Consider the following 15,434-nt stretch of genomic DNA (forward strand, 5'->3'; position numbering starts at 1 on the left):
GCAAACATGAGATCAGCTCATGTTTTGACATCTTGGCACTGCAACCAGAGTATCTGCAGCTGCCATTTCAGCAAGACGATGTGCTTGGCTCAAGTCTTCAGACCTTCGACCTGAAGTCCGGGACAGATTGTCTGACCTCCCCTGTATAGGGAACAATCTATTTGGCGAGCAGATTCAAAAGACAGTGGCTGAATTAAAGGACCATCATGAGACTGTCAGGCAGCTCTCTCTGATACCTTCGGACTATCCTTCCAAACAGCCTTTCCGGAAGGACTCTAAAAAGTCTTTCTTCAGACCAAAGAAGTCCTACCCGCCAGCAGCCAGATGCCGGTCTGCGAGATCTTTTCTCAAAGCATAGTCTCGTCAGACCCAGAAACAAAAGCCTCAAACAGCCCCCCAGCCAGGCCCTGCTTTTGTCTTTTGACTCTCGCTTAGAGAGCAGCAGCCAGTTTCCATTACCACACATACCAGTGGGAGGTCGGTTGTGCCATTTCAACAACAGGTGGCACTCAATCACCTCGGACCAGTGGGTCTTAGCGATAATTGCTCAGGGCTACCATCTCAACTTTCTCTCCATTCCACCGGATTCCCCACCTCTCACGTCGTGGAAAACATCCGACCATTCATTGCTCCTGGAGCAGGAGGTCTCCCTCCTACTCCAGTCCAGAGCAGTCAAACCAGTACCATTCCCTCAGCAAGGTCTCGGGTTCTATTCCCAGTACTTTCTCATCCCCAAAAAATCGGAAGGAGTTCATCCAGTTCTGGATCTACGAGCCCTAAACAAGTACCTCCAGCGAGAGAAATTCAAGATGGTAACCTTGGGCTCGCTTCTTCCTCTTCTACAAAGAGGAGACTGGCTCTGCTCTCTAGATCTCCAGGAAGCATACACTCATATTGCGATAATTCCATCTCATCGCAAATACCTGAGGTTTCTCGTAGGCCCCAAACACTATCAGTACCGCGTGCTTCCATTTGGCCTAGTGTCTGCACCACGAGTCTTCACAAAATGCCTCGTCGTGGTTGCCGCCTTCCTCAGGACTCAAGGTGTTCACGTCTACCCCTATCTGGACAATTGGTTAATCAGGGCTCCGACTCAGCAAGCCGCTTTGTCATCCCTACATCTCACCTTACAAACTCTAATTTCACTCGGATTTCTCGTCAATTACGACAAATCCTGCTTAGTCCCATCTCAAACCTTATCATTCATTGGGGCAGACCTGGACACCTTACAAGCAAAGGCTTTCCTGCCTTGACAACAAGCTCTCACTCTCGTGTCTCTGTCGTATCAGCTGCAATCTCAACACTCAAAGACTGCACATCATTTTCTCATCCTCCTGGGACACATGGCGTCCTCAGTTCAGGTCACTCCAATGGCCCATTTGGCCATGAGAGTCATGCAGTGGACTCTAAGGTTGCAATGGACTCAATCCCTTCAGCCCCTGTCGACCATTGTCCACTTAACCGACTCACTCTGTCTCTCTCTCTCTCGCCTGGTGGACAAATCAGACCAATCTTCTACAGGGCTTGCCCTCTCAGGCGCCAGACCCTCAAATAATTCTCACCACCGATGCTTCCAACTTCGGATGAGGAGCCCACGTGGCCAATCTGCAGACACAAGGTTCTTGGTCTCCAGAGGAAGCTTCCAGAGGAAGCTTCCTGGAGCTGCGAGCAATCTGATACGCTCTCAGAGTATTTCAGGATCACCTGTCCAATCAAGTCATCCTGATCCAGACAGACAACCAGGTGGCCATGTGGTACATAAACAAACAGGGAGGGATGGGCTCCTACCTTCTGTGTTAGAAAGCTGCACAGATATGGGCGGAGGCCCTCTCCCACTCGATGTACATCAAGGCCACCTACTTGCCGGGAGTGGACAACGTGTTGGCAGACAAGTTGAATCGCACCTTCCAACCGCACGAGTGGTCTCTAAACCCCTCAGTAGCGAACACCATCTTCCAACAATGGGGATATCCTCAAATAGACCTCTTTGCATCACCCCAGAATCGCAAAGTAGGCAATTTCTGCTCTTTCACTCGCAGCCAACATCATCCACCAAGAGACGCGTTCTCCCTATCATGGGTAACCGGTCTCCTATACGCATTCCCTCCACTTCCACTTCTCTCGAAGACTCTCGTGAAGTTACGTTAGGACAAGGGAACCATGATCCTGATAGCTCCCCACATGTCCCCGCCAGGTGTGGTTTCCAATACTTCAGGATCTCTCCATTCGCAGGCACATTCCTTTGGGAACGGACCCGCTTCTAATCACTCAAAACGACGGGTGCCTTCGCCACCCAAATCTTCAAGCCTTGTCCCTGACAGCATGGATGTTGAAAGGTTAATCCTTCAGCCACTTAACCTTTCTGAACCAGTTTCCCTTGTCTTGATTGCTTCACGGAAGCCTTCCATGAGAAAAGCTTACTCTTATAAATGGAACAGGTTCACGTCACGATGCTCTTCTCAGACCCTTGACCCCTTTACCTGCCAATCCCGAAGTTTCTAGACTATCTCTGGCACTTGTCAGAATCAGGTCTTAAAACTTCCTCCATTAGAATACATGTCAGTGCGGTAGCCGCCTTCAATAAAGGGGTCGGGGATGTCCCTATATCAATACAACCCCTTGTCACGATTTCTAAAAGGCTTGCTTCACCTCAAGCCTCCACTGTGTCCTCCTGCCCCTTCTTGGGACCTCAACCTGGTTTTGGGTCGGCTCATGAAATCACCATTCGAGCCTCTTCACTCCTGCGATCTTCGCTATCTAACATGGAAAGTGATTTTCCTCCTGGCAATCACTTCCGCTCACAGAGTTAGAAAATTACAGGCACTAGTTACCTATCCGCCTTACACTAAACTTCTACAGGACCTTGTAGTACTCCGCACTCACCCTAAATTCCTACCTAAGGTAGTTTCGGAGTTTCATCTCATACTACCTACCGTTTTTCCCAGGCCCCATTCCAATCCAGGAGAGCAGGCTCTGCATACCCTTGACTGTAAACAGGCTCCAGCGTTCTACCTAGACCATACAGCTGCCCACAGAAAGAGCACTCAATTGTTTGTCTCTTTCCATCCGAACAAATTGGGGCAGCCTGTGTGTAAGCAGACTCTCTCCTCCTGGCTAGCGGACTGCATATCCTTTTGCTATCAGCAAGCGGGCATTCCACTTCAAGACCGTGTTAAGGCACACTCTGTGAGGGCCATGGCGACTTCAGTAGCACACCTACGATCAGTGCCGCTTCCTGACATTTGCAGGGCTGCCACCTGGGTTCTCTCCATACTTTTACAGCCCACTATTGCTTGGACAAAGCCGGAAGACAAGATTCCATCTTCGGCCAATCTGTCCTGCGTAACCTATTTACGACGTGAAGTACCAACACCCTTCCACCTGCTCGGTAGGGTTCAGGATGCCCGCTCCCAAATTCCACCCCATCTTTGTGTCTCTGGCACGTTTTTGGGTACATTTGGTGCATGTTCGGACATCCTCAGCTCGGTACTTTCCCATATGTGAGAACTACCATCCTGCTTGTCCTGTGAGAAAGCAAATATTTAAGCAACTGGTATTTATCCCAGATATTATCTTCTCAGTCACAGGTTTCATTTTATCCCCTGTTCCTTGTAATGTTCCATGTAAACCAACATGATATGTACTTGGTACATGAATGCCGGTATAGAAAAATTCAAAATAAATAAATAAAATAAATAAATGTTGCATACCTGTAACAGGTGTTTTCATAGGACAGCAGGATATTAGTCCTCACGAAATCCGCCCGCCACCCCGCAGTGTTGGGTTCGTTTTCTTATTTTATTTTTGGCACTGTCTGTAGCTTTGTAACAAGACTAAAGAGGGACCCCTGCTGGCTGCAGAGTTAGTGTCATGCTGGGCATGCCCAGTAGGGGCCAGTCAAAGTTCTGGAAACTTTGACAGAAAGTGTTCCGTGATTGGGCTCCATCCTGTGATGTCACCCATATGTGAAGACTAACAGCATGCTGTCCTGTGAGAACACCTGTTACAGGTAACCAACATTTGCTATATCCTGAGGTCCATCTTGAAGAGCCATTTAGATGGACAACTGTAAAGTTAGCACTCTAAATGACTAAAATGCCATATTCAGCACTTATCCAGCTACATTATAGCCACGTAAGTAATTGAATGCCTATAGTTTATTCCCCCCCAGCACCTGACGCTCTCCCATCCAGTATCTTTAGTGGGCCTATTTGTAAAGGTATTGGGTGGTTGGAAGAGCATCAGCTTCCAGGGACGAAGTGGTGGTTTGGGGAGACATTAGATGATATCAACTTATTTGGGGATGCAGAGATGGAGAGAAGGGAGAGAGCAAGTGCTGGTGTGTTGCCATCAACTTTCATGTTCACAGGATAAAGTGGTTGGGGGAGGGGTCTGGGCCAGCAGGTTGATGATACCTGGGGAATCAGAGGTGGCAGGAGCCCTGCCAGGTTCCCTGTTTGATGTTATGTTTTTCTAGATGGAGCGTTACTTACCCACATATCTCTAGAAGATATCCTGGTAATTAGATAGAGAGACAGTCACATAAGACCAGATCACTTTAGGCTTACTCTGCCATATTTACGTGCTGGCCAGCTAGGCCTACAGTTACCAGACCTTATGAAGCTGCATAAGTTTAATGTGAATAGATTAGGTGGCACATTTATCTTGCTGGCTATAGGGGACATGTTCTGGTACTCGCTGTAGACGTATCACTTGTCCACTACCCAGCCTAATGATTATGGACCTCCGTGTACTTGCAGCCTGCTAGAACACAGTGCCATCCCAGAAAGAAGCTTCTATGTAAAGCTCATATAGTCTGCTGTGTGATAACTAAGGAGTCACAGAGGTATGGAGGATAGAGAGTCCCCCACTGTCTAAGAGTAGAAAGTGATGAGGCCTTCTGTTGCTTGGTATCAGGTGGACTTCCTCATGCTCTCTACTACCCCTGCACTGCCTTTGGTTGTTGATGTGTAGATAGCTATTAGCAAAGTCTGATCTATGTGTTGTTACTGTCCCTTATTGGCATATATTATTTTAACACTTTGTTTCTTGATCTTATAAATGTACGCCAACAAGGGACAGTAACAACACATAGATCAGACTTTGCTAATAACTATCTACATATCAACAACCAAAGGCAGTGTAGGGGTGATAGGGAATATAAGGAAGTCCGCCTGACCCAAGCAGCAGCAGGCCTTATCACATTCTGCTCTTAGGCAGTGTGGACTCTCTATCCTTCACACCTCTGTGACTCCTGAGTTGTCACAGCAGGCTATATGCAGAGTTGCATAATTTTATTATTTTTTCTCATATTTAAGTATTATATTTGAATGACAATATAAACATATGATTGCGCTAACAATCATAACTGGTAACCACACCCATCCCCCATTTAGAATATATTATTGAACTATGTAACCGTATAATACTGGCACCTTTTGGATAATTTAGAAACCAAACCAAACATATTTGTGCCTATCTGTAAACCGTTGTGAAGGTGCTCTACTAAACGACGGTATAGAAAAGTTTTTAAATAAAATAAATAAATAAATATATAAGCTTTACATAGAAGCTACTTTCTGGGATAACACTGTATTCTAGCAGGCTGCAAGTAGATAACACACATATAAAACTATCATACCTAAAAAAGCTAATGTAATTCCTGCTTTTTAGGTGAAGTGAAGACAAAAGTAAGGACCTCAGTTCTCTTGGGGGATGATTTGTGATTGTTGTGTTTGTTGTGTTTGTGTCATCTCCATTGCGACCCTTGGTCGCAATGGAGATGACTCCACCCATAGGGAGGAGCCCTGTGGGGAACCACTGCGATAGGCTGACACAGATAGCAGACACAGTATGGATAGAGTCTTTATTGTACTGCTATAGACAGATGGTTAAAGCAGGAAGGTAAGGCACTGATACACGAAGTGCCAGTACGTTCAACAGGCTCAGAAGTATAGTCTCACCCAGATGTTCTCGATAGGCGGGAGCCCGCAGTGCGGGTAACACTGCGGCTAGTGGGTGGAGTTGGAGCGCTGGATCATAGAGCTACTCACAGAATGAAGGCATCTTCCTGGTGGTAGAATGGTGGAACTGAAGGTCCGTGGTGCAGGATATAAAGTAGATAGGCCCTCGAGGAGCGAGTACCCAATGGTTCAATATCCTGAAATGAAGAATAGAGAGAGACTCCCGAGGAACGGTTGTCTTAGTGAGCAACCCTGAAGGGAGTTGAAAGCGAGAGACCCCCGAGGAGCAGGTGTGTAGAGCTTCTTACTGGAGCGAGGCCCTTAGAGTGAAAGCGGTGTCTAAGCGTGCAGCTTAGAGCAGTCAGAGTAGCGAAGCGAAGTCTTTGCTAACTCAAGGTGATTGCGGAGGCGGAGGCTAGTTATACCTGGAGGTACTGATGTCATGCGGTGGGGCCGCCCCCGAGGTTCCCGCCATGACGTGTATTTGAGCATAGGAGATGTGCGCACTCGCGCCCTTGGAGGCCACAGGAGTGAGCATGGCAGATGGGGATGCCCATGCTGGTTTGGAAACGCCGAGGCCCTTGGCACCGGAGGCAGCCATCTTGCCCAAAGAGAGAGAAAGGGGCGAAAAAGAGGTAAGGCAGAGCGGTTGCAGCCGTCTGCGACTGACAGACGAAACAGTGATATTTCACTTAAGACCAGACAAAGAGTTACATGTACACTATCTACTGTCTGGGCCTGGCACCTGCAGCTGCAAAATTTATGCGCATTAGAGATGTACAAGACAAAGTGGATAATGTACTTTTCATTAGCCTTTTGTCTAAAGAGTTATGTGATTACAGCATTAATTGCTAGACTCAGAAAGAAGGCCCATTGTTTGATCAGAGATAATATATCTTCACGATGGAAGAGGCCAATGCTGCATTACGACATGAGCATAGCTATAAAACCTATTGGTCACAAACAGAGTGAAGATTTTGCTTCATGACCTAGCCAAGCTTTTCCTCATCTATTCCACTTGAAAACACATTGAGGTGAGCACTAGATAAATTGTGGCCATCTTGCATACATGCCCATGTACCCAATTGTTAGCAAACAGTATGTTCTCTAGAGCAGTGGTTCTCAACCTTTTTTTGGCCAGGACACACCTGACAGATGGTTGTCACATGCGTGACACACTGAACATGTGACCATCACAGGGCTAAATGTAAACATGCACTCTGCATCCACAGGAATCCCCTCAACCCCCAGCAATGAGTGCAGAGCAGATCTAGGGCATTACCCTGTACAACTCGCCATACAAAAAAGATATTCTGGTTCTGATGACATCTCAGTAAAAGCAAAACAAACTCCTTTTACTACCAGGCAAAATAGCCTTCCTTCCATATTCTGTTGAGAAAACACAGCAAATAAGATTGATACAAATGCCTACATGCTAGTTAAATACCTCACCTCGGTCACACACCCTTCACCAAGTACAGAAAAACCACAAATTATAAATATGGAGACAGAAACTGGAATGGAAAACCGAAAAAGCCACTCGGCATGCAGTGCGAACCTGGAGAAATGGAAAGAGAAATATAGCACCTAACAGACTCTCAGGATTTGCAATAATGCACACAAACTAACCCACACAAAGTTGCACCTGTATTATGGAACACACTAAAACAGATGTACCTACAAATGTCGGTAAAAAACAACCCTTTAAATAAATAAATATATAAATAAAGTAACAATCCTATCTAAGAAATACAACTATTAAACCAGGCCCTAAACACTAATACATTTCCTATTAGGAAAACAGAATAAGCCAAACTGCTATAGAGCCCCACACAGAAATAATTGTAAAGCTATACTAAAAATGTTACAAAACAGCTGCTGAAGAGAATAATATCCAGCAATTAAAAACTCAAAAATTATTAAAACATGTCCAAATATCAGTAAATATTTCAAAACAGCAGACATCACATAATACCCAATAATTAAAATGGCAGTCAATCAAGAAAAATAAATGTAAAAAGCCACCTTTACTTACCCTCTCCAGCAACTCTCCTACTCCTTTCCCTTCCAGGCCAATAGCACTCACCAGAAGCAGCAAGGGCTGCTGAAGCTCTGTCCTCACAGTCTTTTTCCTTAGCGCCCACAACCAGTCACTCACACACACACCCCCAATTAGACCCCCCCCCCCCCCCCCCCCGACCAGTCTCGGTCTCTCTCACACAAGTCATATTCCTGACCAGTCTCTCTCTCAGTCATACTCATGGTCTCTCTTATATACAAACTCTCGATCACACACAAATGCTCTCGCACCCATTCACACCAGATCTTACCCAGGCTTCCATTCACACCCACACACACAAGCTCTCACCCAGGCTTCCATTCACACCCACACACACAAGCCTCACCCAAGCACCCATTCACACCAGCTCTCACCCTGGCACACACACACAAAAGCTCTCACCCATGCATCCACTCCCACCCACAGACACAAGCTCTCACCCAGGCTTCCATTCACACCCACAAGCTCTCACACAAGCACCCATTCACACCAGCAGACACAAGCTCTCACCCAGGCTTCCATTCACACCTACAAGCTCTCACCCAAGTACCCATTCACACCAGCAGACACAAGCTCTCACCCAGGCATTCATTCACACCCACACACACAAGCTCTCACCCAGGCATCCATTCCCACCCACACACACAAACTCTCACCCAAGCACCCATTCACACCAGCTCTCACCCTGGCACACACACACACAAGCTTTCACCCAGGCATCCATTCACACCCACAGACACAAGCTCTCATCCAGGCTTCCATTCACACCCACAAGCTCTCACCCAAGCACCCATTCACACCAGCAGACACAAGCTCTCACCCAGGCTTCCATTCACACCAACAAGCTCTCACCCAAGCACCCATTCATACCAGCAGACACAAGCTCTCACCCAGGCTTCCATTCACACCCACACAAATAAGAACTCACCCAAACACCCATTCATACCAGCTCTCACCCTGTTACCCATTCACACCCACAGACACAAGCTCTCACCCATGCATCCATTCACACCCACAGACACAAGCTCCCACCTATGCATCCATTCACAACCCCAGACACAAGCTCTCACCCATGCATCCATTCACACCCACAGACACAAGCTCTCACCCAAGCACCCATTCACACCAGCTCTCACCCAGGCTTCCATTCACACCCACACACACCAGCTCTCACCCAGGCACCCATTCACACCCACAGACACAAGCTCCCACCTATGCATCCATTCACAACCCCAGACACAAGCTCTCACCCATGCATCCATTCACACCCACAGACACAAGCTCTCACCCAAGCACCCATTCACACCAGCTCTCACCCAGGCTTCCATTCACACCCACACACACCAGCTCTCACCCAGGCACTCATTCACACCCACACACTCCAGCTCTCACCCAGGCACTCATGCACACCCACACACTCCAGCTCTCACCCAGGCACTCATGCACACCCACACACACCAGCTCTCACCCAGGCACTCATGCACACACAGACACACCAGCTCTTACCCAGGCACTTATTCACACACAGACATACCCGCTCTCACCAAAAACGTATTCTTTCTTCACTGCAGTGATGGGCTCCAGTTCCACCGGGGCTTTACTCCGGCGGGTCTTCTTTTTGCTCCACCACGGGAATGGGCTCCCATGATGGCCTCGGTTGGGGTCAGGTTTCCTCTTCGCCGCCACGGGCTGTGGCAGCCTTGCTTCGTTGGCATCGGGTTTCCTCTTCGCCACCATGGGAATGGGCTCCCGTGGTAGCCTCGGTCGGGGTCCTTAAGAGAAAAACCACACAATAAAAAGACGCAACCAGAAAGCAAAGTTTCAAAGTATATGACCACTTTATAAACATTTGTAGTCACAATATTCAGTAATTCAACATCTTTGCTATAACTGAAATAACCAGCACATTTTGTGGATAAATGTACATACATTGTTACAAATAGAAACAGTACATATACAGTATTATGATCTTATCTCCTTTAGCAAAATGATGATTACAGCAAAGAACCCAGAAAGTGGAAGTGGGAACCCAATTACTATAGTACAGCTCTAATGTTAGAGCTGATGCCAGTATAACAATGTGATGGGAAGAAAAGGCCCAGACAGACCATGTTGAAAGAGAGCACTCGAAGAGTACTGCAAAGGGCCATGGCAGCAAAGTTCACATAGCAAGCAGCAGGACCAGAACTAAAGAGCGCAGCATGGAGGTAGCAGGATCAGGACTGGAGAGCACAGCATGGAGGCAGCAGCAGGATGACATGACATATGAGACAGCAGCAGCCCCAGGAGATGAGACAGCAGCATGGGGGCAGCAGCAGGATGAGATGAGACATGATGAGAAGAGTCAACAGCAGGACCCTAACTGAAAACCACATCAAGGAGGCATGACTACAGGCAGAGCATAGAGAAGGGCATAAGTAAGCAGCAGGACAACACTGGCAGACAGTGGACCATCCACATCAGCAAGCCAGCACAGGAACTCGGTAGACAGGGTGGGCCCAGTAGTTCTTCTTTTATCTAGCCAGCACAGGAAGCCTATATAGAGGACAGACCTGACTTGGTTGGAACGGAGTTGCTTCATGGGCCTTTTCCTCCCCGGGCTTTTTGCTGACTGGGATGGCATTTCTTTAAGAGGCCTACCCCTGGGCCTTCTTGAGAGCTGGGACTGCTTGTATGTGGTGTAATTGCACTCCTCTGCCTCCTTTCAATACCGTCAAGTGTGGCCTGTGCAGTTGGTTGTGAGATTGCAGATTGCGAGGTGATGTCTGCTGCCACAATACTGGCATTGCTGGGCTGATGGGCTGAGCTGGCTGGGTGTCTTGGTCAAAATCCTGCAGGACACATGGGATGCTGGAGGCATTTGGTGACTGGATAAGTTCTTCCCATGGCAGGCAGATCCCTCCATTAGGCTTGAAAGGTTGAGGCTGGCATCAAGGGGTATGGGCACCCCAAAGAGATGAAGTAGCTGTTCCTGCTTCTCCTCCTCTTTCTCTGTCCACTGTGTCTCAGCATCTGTGAGAAAGGGGCCACTGAGACCTGGGGCTGTACTGCTGGTGTACCTGGGTATTCAGGGCTGGATCTGGGACCTGTCTGGGTGAGAGCTATGGAAACAAAGAAGAAGATATAAGTATAAATGCTAAGAAGTACACATCTACTGTTTTGCATAAGATGTGCACTTTGTAGCATTCAATATGAGCATTCTATGCAAACATGTGTGGATATCTGAAGCAGACTTCGCATTTATAGATGATATGTGTCCAGGGCCTCATCAATTCTCTCAAAGACTCCAGGTCCTAGCCATTCAATGAGCCACTTCTCCATTGGCTTCAGGAAGATTGAGCAAGGGGCTTCTTCTCCTCCAATCTGGTGCATGATTTTGTTTCTGCTGGCCACCTTATTCTTTAACTGCACCTTGACGTCCCTGTAGTGGTGGGCCACCTATTCTCCGGTCCTCTTGATGCTGCTGCATTGGGATATGGCCTTGCGCAACATACCTGCTGACCTTTTCTACCTTGTCGCAACACACCTGCTGGATTAATTAATATTTAGTGTGTTTGCTCATTGTTCCAAACCTTGTTGTTGCTTTTTCTGTATGATAGTCCACATATCTTGCCCTTGGCAGCCCCCGAGGTTTTTGCAGCCCGGTTGCCGAAGAGTAATTTGTAATTCACCAGGAGCCCAGCAATGAGCTGCTCATTTTCCTCCACACTGAACTTGTAGAGGTGGATGACCTGTTGCCTGGCTGCCGGAGGATCAGGCTGCCATCACTTCCAGGGAGGTGGTGTCACTTTCCTGACTCTCGCTCCCACTTCCCTCTCTTCTCACTTCCTCCCCACTCCTGTACTTGCCCTAACAACTCCCTCACCCTCTATCTTCTCTGTCTAGCCCTACCCTGTCATCCTCCTCCCTCCATACTCACCTGCCTAAACCCTTACCCTTCCTGCCTTCTCCTATCCCTTCCCTCTTCCCTATCTCTATTTCTACTGTCCTACCTCCTATTCCCCCTCCTCCTCTCCCTCTTCCTCCTTTCGTCCCCACCTCTTCTACACTCCTTCATATAAAGGAACAGACAGACAATTAAGACAAATGCACAAAAAGTTTCACACACAGATAAACCCAATATATAAAGGTAAAGGTAAGCAGATGAGAAACAATAAACAGGATAATTCACTCAGGCAATCGATAAACTCTCCCCCAAACTCCGGCTAATCACCAACTAAACTCCAACCAGCTCTCCTTTCTCTCCAATTCGTGACATACTCTCAAAGAGGCAGCTGCAGGAAACGGGTATATATAAACAAAGAAAATAACCCATGATGCAGTAATTCATCATACGATGTGACACACACATGGTATAGTATTTCTTTAATTTCCCTAATCATGCCCATCTTTTTAACGCAGGATGCTATATATAGTATGGTTTGATGAATCTACGGATAAGTGTGTACCTGAAACAGCAGAGGGTAAAGTGAATTGCCTAAGGTTTTAAGGAGCAGCAGTGGGATTTCAATCCTGGTTTCCCTGGTTTGTAGCCTGCTGCTCTAACCTTTAGGCTACTTCTCTGCTCCTTTCTCCTGTAAGCTCATAATATGTCCACTTTGTATACAAAATTGAGAACTCCGAAAATGACAACACGGGTTTTGGTATTTATCTGATTTTGTGGTCCCAGCCTCTCTATATGTAATGGACCATTAATCGTGCTGAGTTCTAACACAGACTGAAGCCATTTTTCCAGAGACGACCAAGAATCAGCTCCGATACCAGTTCCGGTATACCCACCAACCGAGATTATTTCGATGTGAGTCTTCAGCCTTATCTGCAATTGCTTTGGTGCTTTTTCACAGGTCAGCAAGTTTTGCTTCCATCTTTGTCTCTTTGTCTTCCAGTTCGGAAACTCTGTGTTCTGTCTCAGTCAAGCTTTGACTGAAGACCGTGATTTTAGAATCCAGGCCCTCTATCTGATGTGAAAAGATACCAAAATGGTCATCCAGTGCTGCTATAATGGCTGAGGCAATATCTGACAACGACTGAACTGTCTCTCCACACAAGCTTCCAGCATCTTCATCTCCCACAGGCGCCATCTTGGAGAATTTCTCTTTGTACTTTCTAGCCACCCATGTTGCCATGCCCGATGAGAAAGAATGGCACAGTAAAGCTGTTTCAAACAAATTATTCAGAGTAGTTAAATCACAAGCGGATTGTGATACATTACAGGATGACCTTGCAAGACTGGAAGACTGGGCATCCAAATGGCAGATGAAATTTAATGTGGTCAAGTGCAAAGTGTTGCATATAGGGAAAAATAACCCTTGCTGTATTTACATGATGTTAAGTTCCATATTAGGAGCTACCACCCAGGAAAAAGATCTAGGCATCAAAGTGGATAATACTTTAAAATCGTTGGCTCAGTGTGCTGCAGCAGTCAAAAAAGCAAACAGAATGTTAGGAATTATTAGGAATGGAATGGTTAATAAAACAGAAAATGTCATAATGCCTCTGTATCGCTCCATGGTGAGATCGCACCTGGAATACTGTGTACAATTCTGGTCGCTGCATCTAAAAAAAGATATAGTTGCGATGGAGAAGGTACAGAGAAGGGCAACCAAAATGATAAAGGGGATAGAACAGCTCCCCTATGAGGAAAGACTGAAGAGGTTAGGGCTGTTCAACTTGGAGAAGAGATGGCTGAGGGGGGATCTGATAGAGGTCTTTAAGATCATGAGAGGTCTTGAACGAGTAGATGTGAATCGGTTATTTACACTTTCGAAAAATAGAAGGACTAGGGGGCATTCCATGAAGTTAGCAAGTAGCACATTTAAGACTAATCGGAGGAAATTCTTTTTTAGTCAACGCACAATAAAGCTCTGGAATTTGTTGCCAGAGGATGTGGTTAGTGCAGTTAGTGTAGCTGTGTTCAAAAAAGGTTTGGATAAGTTCTTGGAGGAGAAGTCCATTAACGGCTATTAATCAAATTTACTTAGGGAGTAGCCACTGCTATTAATTGCATCAGTAGCATGGGATCTTCTTAGTGTTTGGGTAATTGCCAGGTTCTTGTGGCCTGGTTTGGCCTCTGTTGGAAACAGGATGCTGGGCTTGATGGACCCTTGGTCTGACCCAGCATGGCAATTTCATATGTTCTTAAACCGGTGTGCACTCTGCTGCTAGAAACTCCCTGAAAGTTCAGAAAAATGTGCAGAGAAATTGCAAATATTATATGAAAAGAGGGGTGGGCCCCCAGAGAGAAACTCCAGTGCTTCTGTCCTCTTTCATGGGATCATGTGATCCCCTGTTAAGTGCACTTAAATCGGGTAAATGGCTTTTGAAAATTGCTAAGATAGTATGTTACATTTATATGATTAACTCATTTGAATATTCACCTGTAAAGTTTTGGAAGCAGGTTGTACTTTTTTCTTACCGTGGCAGAGATGCAGACCAACAGCTTCAAATTTTGTCACGAGTATGCACAAAAGATATCAGTCACTGACCACCACAAAAGGTGTATTGTTTGCCTTGAGAAAGACCACAGTTATGATGATGGTTGCATTAAAGTTGGCAAACTGCATTATTTGATGTAAGTTAACTATACCTCAAAAGGTGTTGTTAAATTTTCCCCTAGGAATTCGCATTCCAATGCTCACAAAGTCCTGAATTAAATGGGTTGACCAGCCTCAGAAACGCCCTCCAGCCTCAAGTCACTAAATTCATGTTGGTCCATTGGGTACCCCTTCTTCCATCTCCCTCCCGCAGCCTGAAGTGATGGAAGCCAAAAACATAAAAACAAGTTCTCCCCAGGCCCTGCCACCCAGTAATTAAAACCAACAGCCTTTCCCTAAAAAACTGCTCCCACCTTGCATAGACAGCCTTGTTTGCTCCCTCTGGACCCCTGAAAACATCTTAACCCTGGTGGTCTAGTGGTAGCAGGAGCACTTCCTATGAACACTTGTTCCAGTGGCACAATTTGCTCAAATGTACATATGAGGTCAGTTGGCGCCATTCTGAAATCGGCAGCACCAGATCAAAAGCCTGTTGGGAGCACTCCTGCTACTACTGGATTCTGAGGGTTAAGAAGTAGGTTTTCAGGGATTTGTGGAAGGGAGGGAGAGTTTTTTGGCGTAAGGTGGTAGGACTTAAGTACTGGATCAGGGGGACTGAATGGAAGGACTTGCTTTTTTTTCGGCTTTCACTCTTTCAGGCTGTGGGGGGTGTGAATGTGGAAGAGGGGATCCCATTAGACCTCCAGGGTTTTAATGACTCAAAACTGGAGGGGGTTTCTCTGGTCGGTTGGCCACTTTAAAAATGATAGCCCTGAGATGCAGGATTGTAATTGTACTTTCCTGGGACTGGGAATACTTTTAAGTTCCCAGCCTTGTCAATGCATGGTAAAATACTGCATGCAGGATTTACTAATCTGC

The 15,434-nt window shown here is 46.6% G+C and overlaps 1 protein-coding gene across 1 annotated transcript in view; it reads left to right on the plus strand.

The window, feature by feature from the left end:
* Positions 1-15,434, plus strand: part of CEP162 (centrosomal protein 162) — a 423,542-nt gene that overhangs the window by 94,419 nt on the left and 313,689 nt on the right.

Source organism: Rhinatrema bivittatum, chromosome 3 (assembly GCF_901001135.1).
Source record: "Rhinatrema bivittatum chromosome 3, aRhiBiv1.1, whole genome shotgun sequence".
Lineage (NCBI taxonomy): Eukaryota > Metazoa > Chordata > Amphibia > Gymnophiona > Rhinatrematidae > Rhinatrema > Rhinatrema bivittatum.